Raw genomic sequence first — 20,905 nt, 5'->3', positions numbered from 1 at the left:
AATGTGTCTTGGCTAAGGTGTCTTGGCTAATGTGTCTTGGCTAAGGTGCCTTGGCTAAGGTGTCTTGGCTAAGGTGTCTCGGCTTAGGTGTCTTGGCTAATGTGTCTTGGCTAATGTGTCTTGGCTAAGGTGCCTTGGCTAAGGTGTCTTGGCTAAGGTGTCTTGGCTAAGGTGTCTTGGCTAATGTGTCTTGGCTAATGTGTCTTGGCTAATGTGTCTTGGCTAAGGTGTCTTGGCTAAGGTGTCTTGGCTAATGTGTCTTGGCTAAGGTGTCTTGGCTAATGTGTCTTGGCTAAAGTGTCTTGGCTAAGGTGTCTTGGCTAAGGTGTCTTGGCTAAGGTGTCTTGGCTAAGGTGTCTTGGCTAAGGTGTCTTGGCTAATGTGTCTTGGCTAATGTGTCTTGGCTAATGTGTCTTGGCTAAGGTGTCTTGGCTACTGTGTCTTGGCTAAGGTGTCTCGGCTAATGTGTCTTGGCTAATGTGTCTTGGCTAAGGTGTCTTGGCTAATGTGTCTTGGCTAAAGTGTCTTGGCTAACGTGTCTTGGCTAAGGTGTCTTGGCTAAGGTGTCTTGGCTAAGGTGTCTTGGCTAATGTGTCTTGGCTAAGGTGTCTTGGCTAATGTGTCTTGACTAATGTGTCTTGGCTAAGGTGTCTTGGCTAATGTGTCTTGGCTAATGTGTCTTGGCTAAGGTGTCTTGGCTAATGTGTCTTAGCTAAGGTGTCTTGGCTAAGGTGTCTTGGCTAATGTGTCTTGGCTAAGGTGTCTTGGCTAAGGTGTCTTGGCTAAGGTGTCTCGGTTAATGTGTCTTGGCTAATGTGTCTTGGCTAATGTGTCTTGGCTAAGGTGTCTTGGCTAACGTGTCTTGGCTAAGGTGTCTTGGCTAATGTGTCTTGGCTAATGTGTCTTGGCTAAGGTGTCTTGGCTAAGGTGTCTTGGCTAAGGTGTCTTGGCTAATGTGTCTTGGCTAATGTGTCTTGGCTAATGTGTCTTGGCTAATGTGTCTTGGCTAATGTGTCTTGGCTAAGGTGTCTTGGCTAATGCGTCTTGGCTAAGGTGTCTTGGCTAAGGTGTCTTGGCTAATGTGTCTTGGCTAAGGTGTCTTGGCTAAGGTGTCTTGGCTAATGTGTCTTGGCTAATGTGTCTTGGCTAATGTGTCTTGGCTAAGGTGTCTTCGCTAATGTGTTTTGGCTAAGGTGTCTTGGCTAAGGTGTCTTGGCTAATGTGTCTTGGCTAATGTGTCTTGGCTAAGGTGTCTTGGCTAAGGTGTCTTGGCTAAGGTGTCTTGGCTAATGTGTCTTGGCTAAGGTGTCTTGGCTAAGGTGTCTTGGCTAAGGTGTCTTGGCTAATGTGTCTTGGCTAATGTGTCTTGGCTAAAGTGTCTTGGCTATGGTGTCTTGGCTAAGGTGTCTTGGCTAATGTGTCTTGGCTAATGTGTCTTGGCTAAGGTGTCTTGGCTAAGGTGTCATGGCTAAGGTGTCTTGGCTAATGTGTCTTGGCTAAGGTGTCTTGGCTAAGGTGTCTTGGCTAATGTGTCTTGGCTAATGTGTCTTGGCTAATGTGTCTTGGCTAAGGTGTCTTGGCTAAGGTGTCTTGGCTAAGGTGTCTTGGCTAATGTGTCTTGGCTAAGGTGTCTTGGCTAAGGTGTCTTGGCTAAGGTGTCTTGGCTAATGTGTCTTGGCTAATGTGTCTTGGCTAAAGTGTCTTGGCTATGGTGTCTTGGCTAAGGTGTCTTGGCTAATGTGTCTTGGCTAATGTGTCTTGGCTAAGGTGTCTTGGCTAAGGTGTCATGGCTAAGGTGTCTTGGCTAATGTGTCTTGGCTAAGGTGTCTTGGCTAATGTGTCTTGGCTAATGTGTCTTGGCTAAGGTGTCTTGGCTAATGTGTCTTGGCTAAGGTGTCTTGGCTAATGTGTCTTGGCTAAGGTGTCTTGGCTAAGGTGTCTTGGCTAATGTGTATTGGCTAATGTGTCTTGGCTAATGTGTCTTGGCTAAGGTGTCTTGGCTAATGTGTCTTGGCTAAGGTGTCTCGGCTAATGTGTTTTGGCTAATGTGTCTTGGCTAAGGTGTCTTGGCTAATGTGTCTTGGCTAAGGTGTCTTGGTTAATGTGTCTTGGCTAAGGTGTCTTGGCTAAGGTGTCTTGGCTAAGGTGTCTTGGCTAATGTGTCTTAGCTAAGGTGTCTTGGCTAAGGTGTCTTGGCTATTGTGTCTTGGCTAAGGTGTCTTGGCTAAGGTGTCTTGGCTAAGGTGTCTCGGCTATTGTGTCTTGGCTAATGTGTCTTGGCTAAGGTGTCTTGGCTAAAGTGTCTTGGCTTATGTGTCTTGGCTAATGTGTCTTGGCTAAGGTGTCTTGGCTAATGTGTCTTGGCTAAGGTGTCTCGGCTAATGTGTTTTGGCTAATGTGTCTTGGCTAAGGTGTCTTGGCTAAGGTGTCTTGGCTAATGTGTCTTGGCTAAGGTGTCTTGGCTAAGGTGTCTTGGCTAAGGTGTCTTGGCTAAGGTGTCTTGGCTAATGTGTCTTGGCTAAGGTGTCTTGGCTAAGGTGTCTTAGCTAATGTGTCTTGGCTAAAGTGTCTTGGCTAAGGTGTCTTGGCTAAGGTGTCTTGGCTAATGTGTCTTGGCTAAGGTGTCTTGGCTAAGGTGTCTTGGCTAATGTGTCTTGGCTAATGTGTCTTGGCTAATGTGTCTTGGCTAAGGTGTCTTGGCTAATGTGTCTTGGCTAAGGTGTCTCGGCTAATGTGTTTTGGCTAATGTGTCTTGGCTAAGGTGTCTTGGCTAATGTGTCTTGGCTAAGGTGTCTTGGTTAATGTGTCTTGGCTAAGGTGTCTTGGCTAAGGTGTCTTGGCTAAGGTGTCTTGGCTAAGGTGTCTTGGCTAATGTGTCTTGGCTAATGTGTCTTGGCTAAGGTGTCTTGGCTAATGTGTCTTGGCTAAAGTGTCTTGGCTAAGGTGTCTTGGCTAAGGTGTCTTGGCTAATGTGTCTTGGCTAAGGTGTCTTGGCTAAGGTGTATTGGCTAATGTGTCTTGGCTAAGGTGTCTTGGCTAATGTGTCTTGGCTAAGGTGTCTTGGCTAAGGTGTCTTGGCTAATGTGTCTTGGCTAAGGTGTCTCGGCTAATGTGTCTTGGCTAATGTGTCTTGGCTAAGGTGTCTTGGCTAATGTGTCTTGGCTAATGTGTCTTTTCTAATGTGTCTTGGCTAATGTGTCTTGGCTAAAGTGTCTTGGCTAAGGTGTCTTGGCTAAGGTGTCTTGGCTAAGGTGTCTTGGCTAATGTGTCTTGGCTAAGGTGTCTTGGCTAATGTGTCTTGGCTAATGTGTCTTGGCTAAGGTGTCTTGGCTAATGTGTCTTGGCTAAGGTGTCTTGGCTAATGTGTCTTGGCTAAGGTGTCTTGGCTAAGGTGTCTTGGCTAATGTGTATTGGCTAATGTGTCTTGGCTAATGTGTCTTGGCTAAGGTGTCTTGGCTAATGTGTCTTGGCTAAGGTGTCTCGGCTAATGTGTTTTGGCTAATGTGTCTTGGCTAAGGTGTCTTGGCTAATGTGTCTTGGCTAAGGTGTCTTGGTTAATGTGTCTTGGCTAAGGTGTCTTGGCTAAGGTGTCTTGGCTAAGGTGTCTTGGCTAAGGTGTCTTGGCTAATGTGTCTTGGCTAATGTGTCTTGGCTAAGGTGTCTTGGCTAATGTGTCTTGGCTAAAGTGTCTTGGCTAAGGTGTCTTGGCTAAGGTGTCTTGGCTAATGTGTCTTGGCTAAGGTGTCTTGGCTAAGGTGTATTGGCTAATGTGTCTTGGCTAATGTGTCTTGGCTAATGTGTCTTGGCTAAGGTGTCTTGGCTAAGGTGTCTTGGCTAATGTGTCTTGGCTAAGGTGTCTCGGCTAATGTGTCTTGGCTAATGTGTCTTGGCTAAGGTGTCTTGGCTAATGTGTCTTGGCTAATGTGTCTTTTCTAATGTGTCTTGGCTAATGTGTCTTGGCTAAAGTGTCTTGGCTAAGGTGTCTTGGCTAAGGTGTCTTGGCTAAGGTGTCTTGGCTAATGTGTCTTGGCTAAGGTGTCTTGGCTCATGTGTCTTGGCTAATGTGTCTTGGCTAAGGTGTCTTGTCTAATGTGTCATGGCTAATGTGTCTTGGCTCAGGTGTCTTGGCTAATGTGTCTTAGCTAAGGTGTCTTGGCTAAGGTGTCTTGGCTAATGTGTCTTGGCTAAGGTGTCTTGGCTAATGTGTCTTGGCTAAGGTGTCTCGGCTAATGTGTCTTGGCTAATGTGTCTTGGCTAAGGTGTCTTGGCTAATGCGTCTTGGCTAAGGTGTCTTGGCTAAGGTGTCTTGGCTAATGTGTCTTGGCTAAGGTGTCTTGGCTAATGTGTCTTGGCTAAGGTGTCTTGGCTAATGTGTCTTGGCTAAGGTGTCTTCGCTAATGTGTCTTGGCTAAGGTGTCTTGGCTAAGGTGTCTTGGCTAATGTGTCTCGGCTAATATGTCTTGGCTAATGTGTCTTGGCTAAGGTGTCTTGGCTAAGGTGTCTTGGCTAAGGTGTCTTGGCTAATGTGTCTTGGCTAAGGTGTCTTGGCTAAGGTGTCTTGGCTAATGTGTCTTGGCTAATGTGTCTTGGCTAATGTGTCTTGGCTAAAGTGTCTTGGCTATGGTGTCTTGGCTAAGGTGTCTTGGCTAATGTGTCTTGGCTAAGGTGTCTTGGCTAATGTGTCTTGGCTAAGGTGTCTTGGCTAATGTGTCTTGGCTAAGGTGTCTTGGCTAAGGTGTCTTGGCTAATGTGTCTTGGCTAAGGTGTCTTGGCTAATGTGTCTTGGCTAATGTGTCTTGGCTAAGGTGTCTTGGCTAATGTGTCTTGGCTAAGGTGTCTTGGCTAATGTGTCTTGGCTAAGGTGTCTTGGCTAAGGTGTCTTGGCTAATGTGTATTGGCTAATGTGTCTTGGCTAATGTGTCTTGGCTAAGGTGTCTTGGCTAATGTGTCTTGGCTAAGGTGTCTCGGCTAATGTGTTTTGGCTAATGTGTCTTGGCTAAGGTGTCTTGGCTAATGTGTCTTGGCTAAGGTGTCTTGGTTAATGTGTCTTGGCTAAGGTGTCTTGGCTAAGGTGTCTTGGCTAAGGTGTCTTGGCTAAGGTGTCTTGGCTAATGTGTCTTGGCTAATGTGTCTTGGCTAAGGTGTCTTGGCTAATGTGTCTTGGCTAAAGTGTCTTGGCTAAGGTGTCTTGGCTAAGGTGTCTTGGCTAATGTGTCTTGGCTAAGGTGTCTTGGCTAAGGTGTATTGGCTAATGTGTCTTGGCTAATGTGTCTTGGCTAATGTGTCTTGGCTAAGGTGTCTTGGCTAAGGTGTCTTGGCTAATGTGTCTTGGCTAAGGTGTCTCGGCTAATGTGTCTTGGCTAATGTGTCTTGGCTAAGGTGTCTTGGCTAATGTGTCTTGGCTAATGTGTCTTTTCTAATGTGTCTTGGCTAATGTGTCTTGGCTAAAGTGTCTTGGCTAAGGTGTCTTGGCTAAGGTGTCTTGGCTAAGGTGTCTTGGCTAATGTGTCTTGGCTAAGGTGTCTTGGCTCATGTGTCTTGGCTAATGTGTCTTGGCTAAGGTGTCTTGGCTAATGTGTCATGGCTAATGTGTCTTGGCTCAGGTGTCTTGGCTAATGTGTCTTAGCTAAGGTGTCTTGGCTAAGGTGTCTTGGCTAATGTGTCTTGGCTAAGGTGTCTTGGCTAATGTGTCTTGGCTAAGGTGTCTCGGCTAATGTGTCTTGGCTAATGTGTCTTGGCTAAGGTGTCTTGGCTAATGCGTCTTGGCTAAGGTGTCTTGGCTAAGGTGTCTTGGCTAATGTGTCTTGGCTAAGGTGTCTTGGCTAATGTGTCTTGGCTAAGGTGTCTTGGCTAATGTGTCTTGGCTAATGTGTCTTCGCTAATGTGTCTTGGCTAAGGTGTCTTGGCTAAGGTGTCTTGGCTAATGTGTCTCGGCTAATATGTCTTGGCTAATGTGTCTTGGCTAAGGTGTCTTGGCTAAGGTGTCTTGGCTAAGGTGTCTTGGCTAAGGTGTCTTGGCTAAGGTGTCTTGGCTAAGGTGTCTTGGCTAATGTGTCTTGGCTAATGTGTCTTGGCTAATGTGTCTTGGCTAAAGTGTCTTGGCTATGGTGTCTTGGCTAAGGTGTCTTGGCTAATGTGTCTTGGCTAAGGTGTCTTGGCTAATGTGTCTTGGCTAAGGTGTCTTGGCTAATGTGTCTTGGCTAAGGTGTCTTGGCTAATGTGTCTTGGCTAATGTGTCTTGGCTAAGGTGTCTTGGCTAAGGTGTCTTGGCTAAGGTGTCTTGGCTAATGTGTCTTGGCTAAGGTGTCTTGGCTAAGGTGTCTCGGCTAATGTGTCTTGGCTAATGTGTCTTGGCTAAGGTGTCTTGGCTAAGGTGTCTTGGCTAAGGTGTCTTGGCTAATGTGTCTTGGCTAATGTGTCTTGGCTAATGTGTCTTGGCTAAGGTGTCTTGGCTAATGTGTCTTGGCTAAGGTGTCTTCGCTAAGGTGTCTTGGCTAATGTGTCTCGGCAAATGTGTCTTGGCTAAGGTGTCTTGGCTAAGGTGTCTTGGCTAATGTGTCTTGGCTAATGTTTCTTGGCTAAGGTGTCTTGGCTAATGTGTCTTGGCTAATGTGTCTTGGCTAAGGTGTCTTGGCTAATGTGTCTTGGCTAATGTGTCTTGGCTAAGGTGTCTTGGCTAAGGTGTCTTGGCTGATGTGTCTTGGCTAAGGTGTCTTGGCTAAGGTGTCTTGGCTAAGGTGTCTTGGCTAAGGTGTCTTGGCTAATGTGTCTTGGCTAATGTGTCTTGGCTAAGGTGTCTTGGCTAATGTGTCTTGGCTAAGGTGTCTTGGCTAATGTGTCTTGGCAAAAGTGTCTTGGCTAAGGTGTCTTGGCTAAGGTGTCTTGGCTAAGGTGTCTTGGCTAAGGTGTCATGGCTAATGTGTCTTGGCTAATGTGTCTTGGCTAATGTGTCTTGGCTAAGGTGTCTTGGCTAACGTGTCTTGGCTAATGTGTCTCGGCTAATGTGTCTTGGCTAATGTGTCTTGGCTAATGTGTCTTGGCTAATGTGTCTTGGCTAATGTGTCTTGGCTAAGGTGTCTCGGCTAATGTGTCTTGGCTAAGGTGTCTTGGCTAATGTGTCTTGGCTAATGTGTCTTGGCTAATGTGTCTTGGCTAATGTGTCTTGGCTAAGGTGTCTTGGCTAATGTGTCTTGGCTAAGGTGTCTTGGCTAAGGTGTCTTGGCTAAGGTGTCTTGGATAAGGTGTCTTGGCTAATGTGTCTTGGCTAATGTGTCTTGGCTAATGTAACTTGGCTAATGTGTCTTGGCTAAGGTGTCTTGGCTAAGGTGTCTTGGCTAAAGTGTCTCGGATAATGTGTCTTTTTTAAGGTGTCTTGGCTAATGTGTCTTGGCTAAGGTGTCTTGGCTAATGTGTCTTGGCAAATGTGTCTTGGCTAAGGTGTCTTGGCTAAGGTGTCTTGGCTAATGTGTCTTGGCTAATGTGTCTTGGCTAATGTGTCTTTGGTAAGGTGTCTTGGCTAAGGTGTCTTGGCTAATGTGTCTTGGCTAAGGTGTCTTGGCTAATGTGTCTTGGCTAAGGTGTCTTGGCTAAGGTGTCTTGGCTAAGGTGTCTCGGCTAATGTGTCTTGGCTAATGTGTCTTGGCTAAGGTGTCTTGGCTAAGGTGTCTTGGCTAATGTGTCTTGGCTAAGGTGTCTTGGCTAAGGTGTCTTGGCTAATGTGTCTCGACTAATGTGTCTTGGCTAATGTGTCTTGGCTAATGCGTCTTGGCTAATGTGTCTTGGCTAATGTGTCTTGGCTAAGGTGTCTTGGCTAAGATGTCTTGGCTAAGGAGTCTTGGCTAATGTGTCTTGGCTAATTTGTCTTGGCTAAGGTGTCTTGGCTAATGTGTCTTGGCTAAGGTGTCTTGGCTAAGGTGTCTTGGCTAAGGTGTCTTGGCTAATGTGTCTCGGCTAATGTGTCTTGGCTAAGGTGTCTTGGCTAAGGTGTCTTGGCTAAGGTGTCTCGGCTAATGTGTCTTGGCTAATGTGTCTTGGCTAATGTGTCTTGGCTAAGGTGTCTTGGCTAATGTGTCTTGGCTAAGGTGTCTTGGCTAATGTGTCTTGGCTAATGTGTCTTGGCTAATGTGTCTTGGCTAAGGTGTCTTGGCTAATATGTCTTGGGTAAGGTGTCTCGGCTAATGTGTCTTGGCTAATGTGTCTTGGCTAAGGTGTCTTGGCTAATGTGTCTTGGCTAAGGTGCCTTGGCTAAGGTGTCTTGGCTAAGGTGTCTCGGCTAAGGTGTCTTGGCTAATGTGTTTTGGCTAATGTGTCTTGGCTAAGGTGCCTTGGCTAAGGTGTCTTGGCTAAGGTGTCTTGGCTAATGTGTCTTGGCTAATGTGTCTTGGCTAATGTGTCTTGGCTAATGTGTCTTGGCTAAGGTGTCTTGGCTAAGGTGTCTTGGCTAATGTGTCTTGGCTAAGGTGTCTTGGCTAATGTGTCTTGGCTAAAGTGTCTTGGCTAAGGTGTCTTGGCTAAGGTGTCTTGGCTAAGGTGTCTTGGCTAAGGTGTCTTTTCTAAGGTGTCTTGGCTAATGTGTCTTGGCTAATGTGTCTTGGCTAATGTGTCTTGGCTAAGGTGTCTTGGCTACTGTGTCTTGGCTAAGGTGTCTCGGCTAATGTGTCTTGGCTAATGTGTCTTGGCTAAGGTGTCTTGGCTAATGTGTCTTGGCTAAAGTGTCTTGGCTAACGTGTCTTGGCTAAGGTGTCTTGGCTAAGGTGTCTTGGCTAAGGTGTCTTGGCTAATGTGTCTTGGCTAAGGTGTCTTGGCTAATGTGTCTTGACTAATGTGTCTTGGCTAAGGTGTCTTGGCTAATGTGTCTTGGCTAATGTGTCTTGGCTAAGGTGTCTTGGCTAATGTGTCTTAGCTAAGGTGTCTTGGCTAAGGTGTCTTGGCTAATGTGTCTTGGCTAAGGTGTCTTGGCTAAGGTGTCTTGGCTAAGGTGTCTCGGTTAATGTGTCTTGGCTAATGTGTCTTGGCTAATGTGTCTTGGCTAAGGTGTCTTGGCTAACGTGTCTTGGCTAAGGTGTCTTGGCTAATGTGTCTTGGCTAATGTGTCTTGGCTAAGGTGTCTTGGCTAAGGTGTCTTGGCTAAGGTGTCTTGGCTAATGTGTCTTGGCTAATGTGTCTTGGCTAATGTGTCTTGGCTAATGTGTCTTGGCTAATGTGTCTTGGCTAAGGTGTCTTGGCTAATGCGTCTTGGCTAAGGTGTCTTGGCTAAGGTGTCTTGGCTAATGTGTCTTGGCTAAGGTGTCTTGGCTAAGGTGTCTTGGCTAATGTGTCTTGGCTAATGTGTCTTGGCTAATGTGTCTTGGCTAAGGTGTCTTCGCTAATGTGTTTTGGCTAAGGTGTCTTGGCTAAGGTGTCTTGGCTAATGTGTCTTGGCTAATGTGTCTTGGCTAAGGTGTCTTGGCTAAGGTGTCTTGGCTAAGGTGTCTTGGCTAATGTGTCTTGGCTAAGGTGTCTTGGCTAAGGTGTCTTGGCTAAGGTGTCTTGGCTAATGTGTCTTGGCTAATGTGTCTTGGCTAAAGTGTCTTGGCTATGGTGTCTTGGCTAAGGTGTCTTGGCTAATGTGTCTTGGCTAATGTGTCTTGGCTAAGGTGTCTTGGCTAAGGTGTCATGGCTAAGGTGTCTTGGCTAATGTGTCTTGGCTAAGGTGTCTTGGCTAAGGTGTCTTGGCTAAGGTGTCTTGGCTAATGTGTCTTGGCTAAGGTGTCTTGGCTAAGGTGTCTCGGCTAAGGTGTCTTGGCTAATGTGTCTTGGCTAATGTGTCTTGGCTAAGGTGCCTTGGCTAAGGTGTCTTGGCTAAGGTGTCTTGGCTAATGTGTCTTGGCTAATGTGTCTTGGCTAATGTGTCTTGGCTAAGGTGTCTTGGCTAAGGTGTCTTGGCTAATGTGTCTTGGCTAAGGTGTCTTGGCTAATGTGTCTTGGCTAAAGTGTCTTGGCTAAGGTGTCTTGGCTAAGGTGTCTTGGCTAAGGTGTCTTGGCTAAGGTGTCTTGGCTAAGGTGTCTTGGCTAATGTGTCTTGGCTAATGTGTCTTGGCTAATGTGTCTTGGCTAAGGTGTCTTGGCTACTGTGTCTTGGCTAATGTGTCTCGGCTAATGTGTCTTGGCTAATGTGTCTTGGCTAAGGTGTCTTGGCTAAGGTGTCTTGGCTAATGTGTCTTGGCTAAGGTGTCTTGGCTAAGGTGTCTTGGCTAAGGTGTCTTGGCTAATGTGTCTTGGCTAATGTGTCTTGGCTAAAGTGTCTTGGCTATGGTGTCTTGGCTAAGGTGTCTTGGCTAATGTGTCTTGGCTAATGTGTCTTGGCTAAGGTGTCTTGGCTAAGGTGTCATGGCTAAGGTGTCTTGGCTAATGTGTCTTGGCTAAGGTGTCTTGGCTAAGGTGTCTTGGCTAATGTGTCTTGGCTAAGGTGTCTTGGCTAAGGTGTCTTGGCTAATGTGTCTTGGCTAAGGTGTCTTGGCTAAGGTGTCTTGGCTAAGGTGTCTTGGCTTATGTGTCTTGGCTAATGTGTCTCGGCTAATGTGTCTTGGCTAAGGTGTCTTGGCTAAGGTGTCTTGGCTAAGGTGTCTTGGCTAAGGTGTCTCGGCTAATGTGTCTTGGCTAATGTGTCTTGGCTAAGGTGTCTTGGCTAATGTGTCTTGGCTAATGTGTCTTGGCTAAGGTGTCTTGGCTAAGGTGTCATGGCTAATGTGTCTTGGCTAAGGTGTCTTGGCTAATGTGTCTTGGCTAAGGTGTCTTGGCTAAGGTGTCTTGGCTAATGTGTCTTGGCTAATGTGTCTTGGCTAATGTGTCTTGGCTAAGGTGTCTTCGCTAATGTGTCTTGGCTAAGGTGTCTTGGCTAAGGTGTCTTGGCTAATGTGTCTCGGCTAATGTGTCTTGGCTAATGTGTCTTGGCTAAGGTGTCTTGGCTAAGGTGTCTTGGCTAATGTGTCTTGGCTAAGGTGTCATGGCTAAGGTGTCTTGGCTAATGTGTCTTGGCTAAGGTGTCTTGGCTAAGGTGTCTTGGCTAATGTGTCTTGGCTAAGGTGTCTTGGCTAATGTGTCTTGGCTAATGTGTCTTGGCTAATGTGTCTTGGCTAAGGTGTCTTGGCTAAGGTGTCTTGGCTAAGGTGTCTTGGCTAATGTGTCTTGGCTAATGTGTCTTGGCTAAGGTGTCTTGGCTAAGGTGTCTTGGCTAAGGTGTCTTGGCTAAGGTGTCTTGGCTAAGGTGTCTTGGCTAATGTGTCTTGGCTAAGGTGTCTTGGCTAATGTGTCTTGGCTAATGTGTCTTGGCTAAGGTGTCTTGGCTAAGGTGTCTTGGCTAAGGTGTCTTGGCTAATGTGTCTTGGCTAATGTGTCTTGGCTAAGGTGTCTTGGCTAAGGTGTCTTGGCTAATGTGTCTCGGCTAATGTGTCTTGGATAATGTGTCTTGGCTAAGGTGTCTTGGCTAAGGTGTCTTGGCTAAGGTGTCTCGGCTAATGTGTCTTGGCTAATGTGTCTTGGCTAAGGTGTCTTGGCTAAGGTGTCTTGGCTAATGTGTCTTGGCTAAGGTGTCTTGGCTAATGTGTCTTGGCTAAGGTGTCTTGGCTAAGGTGTCTTGGCTAATGTGTCTTGGCTAAGGTGTCTTGGCTAAGGTGTCTTGGCTAATGTGTCTTGGCTAATGTGTCTTGGCTAAGGTGTCTCGGCTAATGTGTCTTGGCTAATGTGTCTTGGCTAATGTGTCTCGGCTAATGTGTCTTGGCTAATGTAACTTGGCTAAGGTGTCTTGGCTAATGTGTCTTGGCTAAGGTGTCTTGGCTAAGGTGTCTTGGCTAATGTGTCTTGGCTAATGTGTCTTGGCTAATGTGTCTTGGCTAAGGTGTCTTGGCTAATGTGTCTTGGCTAAGGTGTCTTGGCTAAATTGTCTAGGCTAACGTGTCTTGACTAAGGTGTCTTGGCTAAGGTGTCTTGGCTAAGGTGTCTTGGCTAAGGTGTCTTGGCTAATGTGTCTTGGCTAAGGTGTCTTGGCTAAGGTGTCTTGGCTAATGTGTCTTGGCTAAGGTGTCTTGGCTAATGTGTCGTGGCTAATTTGTCTTGGCTAAGGTGTCTTGGCTAATGTGTCTTGGCTAATGTGTCTTGGCTAATGTGTCTTGGCTAAGGTGTCTTGGCTAAGGTGTCTTGGCTAATGTGTCTTGGCTAATGTGTCTTGGCTAATGTGTCTTGGCTAAGGTGTCTTGGCTAAGGTGTCTCGGCTAATGTGTCTTGGCTAATGTGTCTTGGCTAATGTGTCTTGGCTAAGGTGTCTTGGCTAAGGTGTCTTGGCTAATGTGTCTCGGCTAATGTGTCTTGGATAATGTGTCTTGGCTAAGGTGTCTTGGCTAATGTGTCTTGGCTAAGGTGTCTCGGCTAATGTGTCTTGGCTAATGTGTCTCGGCTAATGTGTCTTGGCTAATGTGTCTTGGCTAAGGTGTCTTGGCTAAGGTGTCTTGGCTAAAGTGTCTAGGATAATGTGTCTTTTTTAAGGTGTCTTGGCTAATGTGTCTTGGCTAAGGTGTCTTGGCTAATGTGTCTTGGCAAATGTGTCTTGGCTAAGGTGTCTTGGCTAAGGTGTCTTGGCTAATGTGTCTTGGCTAATGTGTCTTGGCTAATGTGTCTTTGGTAAGGTGTCTTGGCTAAGGTGTCTTGGCTAATGTGTCTTGGCTAAGGTGTCTTGGCTAATGTGTCTTGGGTAAGGTGTCTTGGCTAAGGTGTCTTGGCTAAGGTGTCTTGGCTAATGTGTCTTGGCTAAGGTGTCTTGGCTAAGGTGTCTTGGCTAAGGTGTCTTGGCTAATGTGTCTTGGCTAAGGTGTCTTGGCTAAGGTGTCTTGGCTAAGGTGTCTTGGCTAAGGTGTCTTGGCTAATGTGTCTTGGCTAATGTGTCTTGGGTAAGGTGTCTTGGCTAATGTGTCTTGGCTAAGGTGTCTTGGCTAAGGTGTCTTGGCTAATGTGTCTTGGCTAATGTGTCTCGGCTAAGGTGTCTTGGCTAAGGTGTCTTGGCTAATGTGTCTTGGTTAATGTGTCTTGGCTAAGGTGTCTTGGCTAAGGTGTCTTGGCTAAGGTGTCTTGGCTAATGTGTCTTGGCTAATGTGTCTTGGCTAATGTGTCTTGGCTAATGTGTCTTGGCTAAGGTGTCTTGGCTAATGTGTCTTGGCTAAGGTGTCTTGGCTTATGTGTCTTGGCTAATGTGTCTTGGCTAAGGTGTCTTGGCTAATGTGTCTCGGCTAATGTGTCTTGGCTAATGTGTCTTGGCTAATGTGTCTTGGCTAAGGTGTCTTGGCTAAGGTGTCTTGGCTAATGTGTCTTGGCTAATGTGTCTTGGCTAAGGTGTCTTGGCTAAGGTGTCTTCGCTAATGTGTCTTGGCTAAGGTGTCTTGGCTAATGTGTCTTGGCTAAGGTGTCTTGGCTAATGTGTCTTGGCTAAGGTGTCTTGGCTAAGGTGTATTGGCTAAGGTGTCTTGGCTCAGGTGTCTTGGCTAAGGTGTCTTGGCTAAGGTGTCTTGGCTAAGGTGTCTTGGCTAATGTGTCTTGGCTAATGTGTCTTGGCTAATGTGTCTTGGCTAATGTGTCTTGGCTAAGGTGTCTCGGCTAATGTGTCTTGGCTAAGGTGTCTTGGCTAATGTGTCTTGGCTAAGGTGTCTTGGCTAAGGTGTCTTCGCTAATGTGTCTTGGCTAAGGTGTCTTGGCTAATGTGTCTTGGCTAAGGTGTCTTGGCTAAGGTGTCTTGGCTAATGTGTCTTGGCTAAGGTGTCTTGGCTAAGGTGTCTTGGCTAAGGTGTCTTGGCTAATGTGTCTTGGCTAAGGTGTCTTGGCTAAGGTGTCTCGGCTAATGTGTCTTGGCTAATGTGTCTTGGCTAAGGTGTCTTGGCTAATGTGTCTTGGCTAATGTGTCTTGGCTAATGTGTCTTGGCTAAGGTGTCTTGGCTAATGTGTCTTGGCTAAGGTGTCTTGGCTAATGTGTCTTGGCTAAGGTGTCTTGGCTAAGGTGTCTTGGCTAAGGTGTGTTGGCTAAGGTGTCTTGGCTAAGGTGTCTTGGCTAAGGTGTCTTGGCTAAGGTGTCTTGGCTAATGTGTCTTGGCTAAGGTGTCTTGGCTAATGTGTCTTGGCTAAGGTGTCTTGGCTAAGGTGTCTTGGCTAATGTGTCTCGGCTAATGTGTCTTGGATAATGTGTCTTGGCTAAGGTGTCTCGGCTAAGGTGTCTTGGCTAAGGTGTCTCGGCTAATGTGTCTTGGCTAATGTGTCTTGGCTAAGGTGTCTTGGCTAAGGTGTCTTGGCTAAGGTGTCTTGGCTAATGTGTCTTGGCTAAGGTGTCTTGGCTAAGGTGTCTTGGCTAATGTGTCTCGGCTAATGTGTCTTGGATAATGTGTCTTGGCTAAGGTGTCTTGGCTAAGGTGTCTCGGCTAATGTGTCTTGGCTAATGTGTCTTGGCTAATGTGTCTTGGCTAAGGTGTCTTGGCTAAGGTGTCTTGGCTAATGTGTCTCGGCTAATGTGTCTTGGCTAATGTGTCTTGGCTAAGGTGTCTTGGCTAAGGTGTCTCGGCTAATGTGTCTTGGCTAATGTGTCTTGGCTAATGTGTCTTGGCTAAGGTGTCTTGGCTAAGGTGTCTTGGCTAAGGTGTCTTGGCTAAGGTGTCTTGGCTAAGGTGTCTTGGCTAAGGTGTCTTGACTAAGGTGTCTTGGCTAAGGTGTCTTGGCTAATGTGTCTTGGCTATTGTGTCTTGGCTAAGGTGTCTTGGCTAAGGTGTCTTGGCTAATGTGTCTTGGCTAATGTGTCTTGGATAATGTGTCTTGGCTAAGGTGTCTTGGCTAAGGTGTCTTGGCTAAGGTGTCTTGGCTAATGTGTCTTGGCTAATGTGTCTTGGCTAATGTGTCTTGGCTAAGGTGTCTTGGCTAAGGTGTCTTGACTAATGTGTCTTGGCTAAGGTGTCTTGGCTAAGGTGTCTTGGCTAATGTGTCTTGGCTAATGTGTCTTGGCTTAGGTGTCTTGGCTAATGTGTCTTGGCTAATGTGTCTTGGCTAATGTGTCTCGGCTTATGTGTCTTGGCTAATGTGTCTTGGCTAATGTGTCTTGGCTAAGGTGTCTTGGCTAAGGTGTCTTGACTAATGTGTCTTGGCTAAGGTGTCTTGGCTAAGGTGTCTTGGCTAATGTGTCTTGGCTAATGTGTCTTGGCTTAGGTGTCTTGGCTAATGTGTCTTGGCTAATGTGTCTTGGCTAATGTGTCTCGGCTAATGTGTCTTGGCTAATGTGTCTTGGCTAATGTGTCTTGGCTAAGGTGTCTTGGCTAAGGTGTCTTGGCTAATGTGTCTTGGCTAAGGTGTCTTGGCTAATGTGTCTTGGCTAATGTGTCTTGGCTAAGGTGTCTCGGCTAATGTGTCTTGGCTAATGTGTCTTGGCTAATGTGTCTTGGCTAAGGTGTCTTGGCTAAGGTGTCTTGGCTAATGTGTCTCGGCTAATGTGTCTTGGATAATGTGTCTTGGCTAAGGTGTCTTGGCTAAGGTGTCTTGGCTAAGGTGTCTCAGCTAAGTTGTCTTGGCTAAGGTGTCTCGGCTAATGTGTCTTGGCTAATGTGTCTTGGCTAAGGTGTCTTGGCTAAGATGTCTTGGCTAAAGTGTCTTGGCTAATGTGTCTTGGTTAAGGTGTCTTGGCTAATGTGTCTTGGCTAAGGTGTCTTGGCTAATGTGTCTTGGCTAAGGTGTCTTGGCTAAGGTGTCTTGGCTAATGTGTCTTGGCTAAGGTGTCTTGGCTAATGTGTCTTGGCTAATTTGTCTTGGCTAATGTGTCTTGGCTAAGGTGTCTTGGCTAATGTGTCTTGGCTAATGTGTCTTGGCTAAGGTGTCTTGGCTAATGTGTCTTGGCTAAGGTGTCTTGGCTAAGGTGTCTTGACTAAGGTGTCTTGGCTAAGGTGTCTTGGCTAATGTGTCTTGGCTAATGTGTCTTGGCTAAGGTGTCTTGGCTAAGGTGTCTTGGCTAATGTGTCTCGGCTAATGTGCCTTGGATAATGTGTCTTGGTTAAGGTGTCTTGGCTAATGTGTCTTGGCTAAGGTGTCTAGGCTAATGTGTCTTGGCTAAGGTGTCTTGGCTAAGGTGTCTTGGCTAATGTGTCTTGGCTAAGGTGTCTTGGCTAAGGTGTCATGGCTAAGGTGTCTTGGCTAATGTGTCTTGGCTAAGGTGTCTTGGCTAATGTGTCTTGGCTAATGTGTCTTGGCTAATGTGTCTCGGCTAATGTGTCTTGGCTAATGTGTCTTGGCTAATGTAACTTGGCTAATGTGTCTTGGCTAATGTGTCTTGGCTAAGGTGTCTTGGCTAAGGTGTCTTGGCTAAGGTGTCTTGGCTAAGGTGTCTTGACTAAGGTGTCTTGGCTAAGGTGTCTTGGCTAATGTGTCTTGGCTAATGTGTCTTGGCTAAGGTGTCTTGGCTAAGGTGTCTTGGCTAATGTGTCTCGGCTAATGTGTCTTGGATAATGTGTCTTGGCTAAGGTGTCTTGGCTAAGGTGTCTTGGCTAAGGTGTCTCGGCTAATGTGTCTTGGCTAATGTGTCTTGGCTAATGTGTCTTGGCTAAGGTGTCTTGGCTAAGGTGTCTTGGCTAAGGTGTCTCGGCTAATGTGTCTTGGCTAATGTGTCTTGGCTAATGTGTCTTGGCTAAGGTGTCTTGGCTAAGGTATCTTGGCTAATGTGTCTCGGCTAATGTGTCTTGGATAATGTGTCTTGGCTAAGGTGTCTTGGCTAAGGTGTCTTGGCTAAGGTGTCTCGGCTAATGTGTCTTGGCTAATGTGTCTTGGCTAATGTGTCTTGGCTAAGGTGTCTTGGCTAAGGTGTCTTGGCTAAGGTGTCTCGGCTAATGTGTCTTGGCTAAGGTGTCTTGGCTAATGTGTCTTGGCTAAGGTGTCTTGGCTAAGGTGTCTTGGCTAAGGTGTCTTGGCTAATGTGTCTTGGCTAATGTGTCTTGGCTAAGGTGTCTTGGCTAAGGTGTCTTGGCTAATGTGTCTCGGCTAATGTGTCTTGGCTAATGTGTCTTGGCTAAGGTGTCTTGGCTAAGGTGTCTTGGCTAAGGTGTCTCGGCTAATGTGTCTTGGCTAATGTGTCTTGGCTAATGTGTCTTGGCTAAGGTGTTTTGGCTAAGGTGTCTTGGCTAAGGTGTCTTGGCTAAGGTGTCTTGGCTAAGGTGTCTTGGCTAAGGTGTCTTGGCTAAGGTGTCTTGGCTAAGGTGTCTTGGCTAAGGTGTCTTGGCTAATGTGTCTTGGCTATTGTGTATTGGCTAAGGTGTCTTGGCTAAGGTGTCTTGGCTAATGTGTCTCGGCTAATGTGTCTTGGATAATGTGTCTTGGCTAAGGTGTCTTGGCTAAGGTGTCTTAGCTAAGGTGTCTTGGCTAATGTGTCTTGGCTAATGTGTCTTGGCTAATGTGTCTTGGCTAAGGTGTCTTGGCTAAGGTGTCTTGACTAATGTGTCTTGGCTAAGGTGTCTTGGCTAAGGTGTCTTGGCTAATGTGTCTTGGCTAATGTGTCTTGGCTTAGGTGTCTTGGCTAATGTGTCTTGGCTAATGTGTCTTGGCTAATGTGTCTCGGCTAATGTGTCTTGGCTAATGTGTCTTGGCTAATGTGTCTTGGCTAAGGTGTCTTGGCTAAGGTGTCTTGACTAATGTGTCTTGGCTAAGGTGTCTTGGCTAAGGTGTCTTGGCTAATGTGTCTTGGCTAATGTGTCTTGGCTAAGGTGTCTTGGCTAATGTGTCTTGGCTAATGTGTCTTGGCTAATGTGTCTCGGCTAATGTGTCTTGGCTAATGTGTCTTGGCTAATGTGTCTTGGCTAAGGTGTCTTGGCTAAGGTGTCTTGGCTAATGTGTCTTGGCTAAGGTGTCTTGGCTAATGTGTCTTGGCTAATGTGTCTTGGCTAAGGTGTCTCGGCTAATGTGTCTTGGCTAATGTGTCTTGGCTAATGTGTCTTGGCTAAGGTGTCTTGGCTAAGGTGTCTTGGCTAATGTGTCTCGGCTAATGTGTCTTGGCTAAGGTGTCTTGGCTAAGGTGTCTTGGCTAAGGTGTCTTGGCTAAGGTGTCTCAGCTAAGTTGTCTTGGCTAAGGTGTCTCGGCTAATGTGTCTTGGCTAATGTATCTTGGCTAAGGTGTCTTGGCTAAGGTGTCTTGGCTAAAGTGTCTTGGCAAATGTGTCTTGGTTAAGGTGTCTTGGCTAATGTGTCTTGGCTAAGGTGTCTTGGCTAATGTGTCTTGGCTAAGGTGTCTTGGCTAAGGTGTCTTGGCTAATGTGTCTTGGCTAAGGTGTCTTGGCTAATGTGTCTTGGCTAATTTGTCTTGGCTAATGTGTCTTGGCTAAGGTGTCTTGGCTAATGTGTCTTGGCTAATGTGTCTTGGCTAAGGTGTCTTGGCTAATGTGTCTTGGCTAAGGTGTATTGGCTAAGGTGTCTTGACTAAGGTGTCTTGGCTAAGGTGTCTTGGCTAATGTGTCTTGGCTAATGTGTCTTGGCTAAGGTGTCTTGGCTAAGGTGTCTTGGCTAAGGTGTCTTGGCTAAAGTGTCTTGGCTAATGTGTCTTGGTTAAGGTGTCTTGGCTAATGTGTCTTGGCTAAGGTGTCTAGGCTAATGTGTCTTGGCTAAGGTGTCTTGGCTAAGGTGTCTTGGCTAATGTGTCTTGGCTAAGGTGTCTTGGCTAAGGTGTTTTGGCTAATGTGTCTTGGCTAATGTGTCTTGGCTAAGGTGTCTTGGCTAATGTGTCTTGGCTAATGTGTCTTGGCTAATGTGTCTCGGCTAATGTGTCTTGGCTAATGTGTCTTGGCTAATGTAATTTGGCTAATGTGTCTTGGCTAATGTGTCTTGGCTAAGGTGTCTTGGCTAAGGTGTCTTGGCTAAGGTGTCTTGGCTAAGGTGTCTTGACTAAGGTGTCTTGGCTAAGGTGTCTTGGCTAATGTGTCTTGGCTAATGTGTCTTGGCTAAGGTGTCTTGGCTAAGGTGTCTTGGCTAAGGTGTCTTGGCTAATGTGTCTCGGCTAATGTGTCTTGGATAATGTGTCTTGGCTAAGGTGTCTTGGCTAAGGTGTCTTGGCTAAGGTGTCTCGGCTAATGTGTCTTGGCTAATGTGTCTTGGCTAATGTGGCTTGGCTAAGGTGTCTTGGCTAAGGTGTCTTGACTAATGTGTCTTGGCTAAGGTGTCTTGGCTAAGGTGTCTTGGCTAATGTGTCTTGGCTAATGTGTCTTGGCTAAGGTGTCTTGGCTAATGTGTCTTGGCTAATGTGTCTTGGCTAATGTGTCTTGGCTAATGTGTCTCGGCTAATGTGTCTCGGCTAATGTGTCTTGGCTAATGTGTCTTGGCTAAGGTGTCTTGGCTAAGGTGTCTCGGCTAATGTGTCTTGGCTAATGTGTCTTGGCTAAGGTGTCTTGGCTAAGGTGTCTTGGCTAATGTGTCTTGGCTAATGTGTCTTGGATAATGTGTCTTGGCTAAGGTGTCTTGGCTAAGGTGTCTTGGCTAAGGTGTCTCGGCTAATGTGTCTTGGCTAAGGTGTCTCGGCTAATGTGTCTTGGCTAAGGTGTCTTGGCTAAGGTGTCTCGGCTAATGTGTCTTGGCTAATGTGTCTTGGCTAAGGTGTCTTGGCTAAGGTGTCTTGGCTAAAGTGTCTTGGCTAATGTGTCTTGGTTAAGGTGTCTTGGCTTATGTGTCTTGGCTAAGGTGTCTTGGCTAATGTGTTTTGGCTAAGGTGTCTTGGCTAATGTGTCTTGGCTAATGTGTCTTGGCTAAGGTGTCTTGGCTAAGGTGTCTTGGCTAATTTGTCTTGGCTAAGGTGTCTTGGCTAAGGTGTCTTGGCTAATGTGTCTTGGCTAATGTGTCTTGGCTAATGTGTCTTGGCTAAGGTGTCTTGGCTAATGTGCCTTGGCTAAGGTGTCTTGGCTAAAGTGTCTTGGCTAACGTGTCTTGGCTAAGGTGTCTTGGCTAAGGTGTCTTGGCTAAGGTGTCTTGGCTAAGGTGTCTTGGCTAATGTGTCTTGGCTAATGTGTCTTGGCTAAGGTGTCTTGGCTAATGCGTCTTGGCTAAGGTGTCTTGGCTAAGGTGTCTTGGCTAATGTGTCTTGGCTAAGGTGTCTTGGCTAAGGTGTCTTGGCTAATGTGTCTTGGCTAATGTGTCTTGGCTAATGTGTCTTGGCTAAGGTGTCTTCGCTTATGTGTCTTGGCTAAGGTGTCTTGGCTAATGTGTCTTGGCTAAGGTGTCTTGGCTAAGGTGTCTTGGCTAATGTGTCTTGGCTAAGGTGTCTTGGCTAATGTGTCTTGGCTAAGGTGTCTTGGCTAATGTGTCTTGGCTAAGGTGTCTTGGCTAATGTGTCTTGGCTAAGGTGTCTTGGCTAATGTGTCTTGGCTAAGGTGTCTTGGCTAATGTGTCTTGGCTAAGGTATCTTGGCTAAGGTGTCTTGGCTAATGTGTCTTGGCTAAGGTGTCTTGGCTAATGTGTCTTGGCTAAGGTGTCTTGGCTAAGGTGTCTTGGCTAAGGTGTCTTGGCTAATGTGTCTTGGCTAATGTGTCTTGGCTAAGGTGTATTGGCTAAGGTGTCTTGGCTAATGTGTCTTGGCTAAGGTGTCTTGGCTAAGGTGTCTTGGCTAATGTGTCTTGGCTAATGTGTCTTGGCTAAGGTGTCTTGGCTAATGTGTCTTGGCTAATGTGTCTTGGCTAATGTGTCTCGGCTAATGTGTCTTGGCTAATGTGTCTTGGCTAATGTAACTTGGCTTAGGTGTCTTGGCTAATGTGTCTTGGCTAAGGTGTCTTGGCTAAGGTGTCTTGGCTAATGTGTCTTGGCTAATGTGTCTTGGCTAATGTGTCTTGGCTAATGTGTCTTGGCTAAGGTGTCTTGGCTAAGGTGTCTTGGCTAAAGTGTCTTGGCTAAT

General features: G+C 46.4%; 2 long non-coding RNA genes across 3 annotated transcripts in view; both read left to right on the top strand.

Annotated features, from left to right (window-relative positions):
• LOC125774536 (uncharacterized) overlaps positions 1-11,832 on the top strand; it is a 32,226-nt gene extending 20,394 nt beyond the window's left edge. Inside the window, exon 3 of the long non-coding RNA XR_007421020.1 lies at positions 11,652-11,832. This is a non-coding gene — a long non-coding RNA (uncharacterized LOC125774536). The remainder of the gene's footprint in view (positions 1-11,651) is intronic.
• Positions 1-20,905, top strand: part of LOC125774534 (uncharacterized) — a 63,261-nt gene that overhangs the window by 27,656 nt on the left and 14,700 nt on the right. Inside the window, exons 2-3 of one of the 2 annotated variants that reach the window (XR_007421017.1) lie at positions 12,660-13,023; positions 19,240-19,471. This is a non-coding gene — a long non-coding RNA (uncharacterized LOC125774534). Of the gene's footprint in view, positions 1-12,659; positions 13,234-19,239; positions 19,472-20,905 lie in introns of those variants that run through there. The other variant, XR_007421018.1, reaches the window with a different exon arrangement.

The sequence above is a fragment of the Anopheles funestus genome, unplaced genomic scaffold, assembly GCF_943734845.2.
Source record: "Anopheles funestus unplaced genomic scaffold, idAnoFuneDA-416_04 scaffold_19_ctg1, whole genome shotgun sequence".
NCBI classification, from domain to species: Eukaryota; Metazoa; Arthropoda; class Insecta; order Diptera; family Culicidae; genus Anopheles; species Anopheles funestus.
The sequence above is the reverse complement of the archived record's forward strand: the minus strand, read 5'-3'. Positions and strand labels throughout refer to the sequence as shown.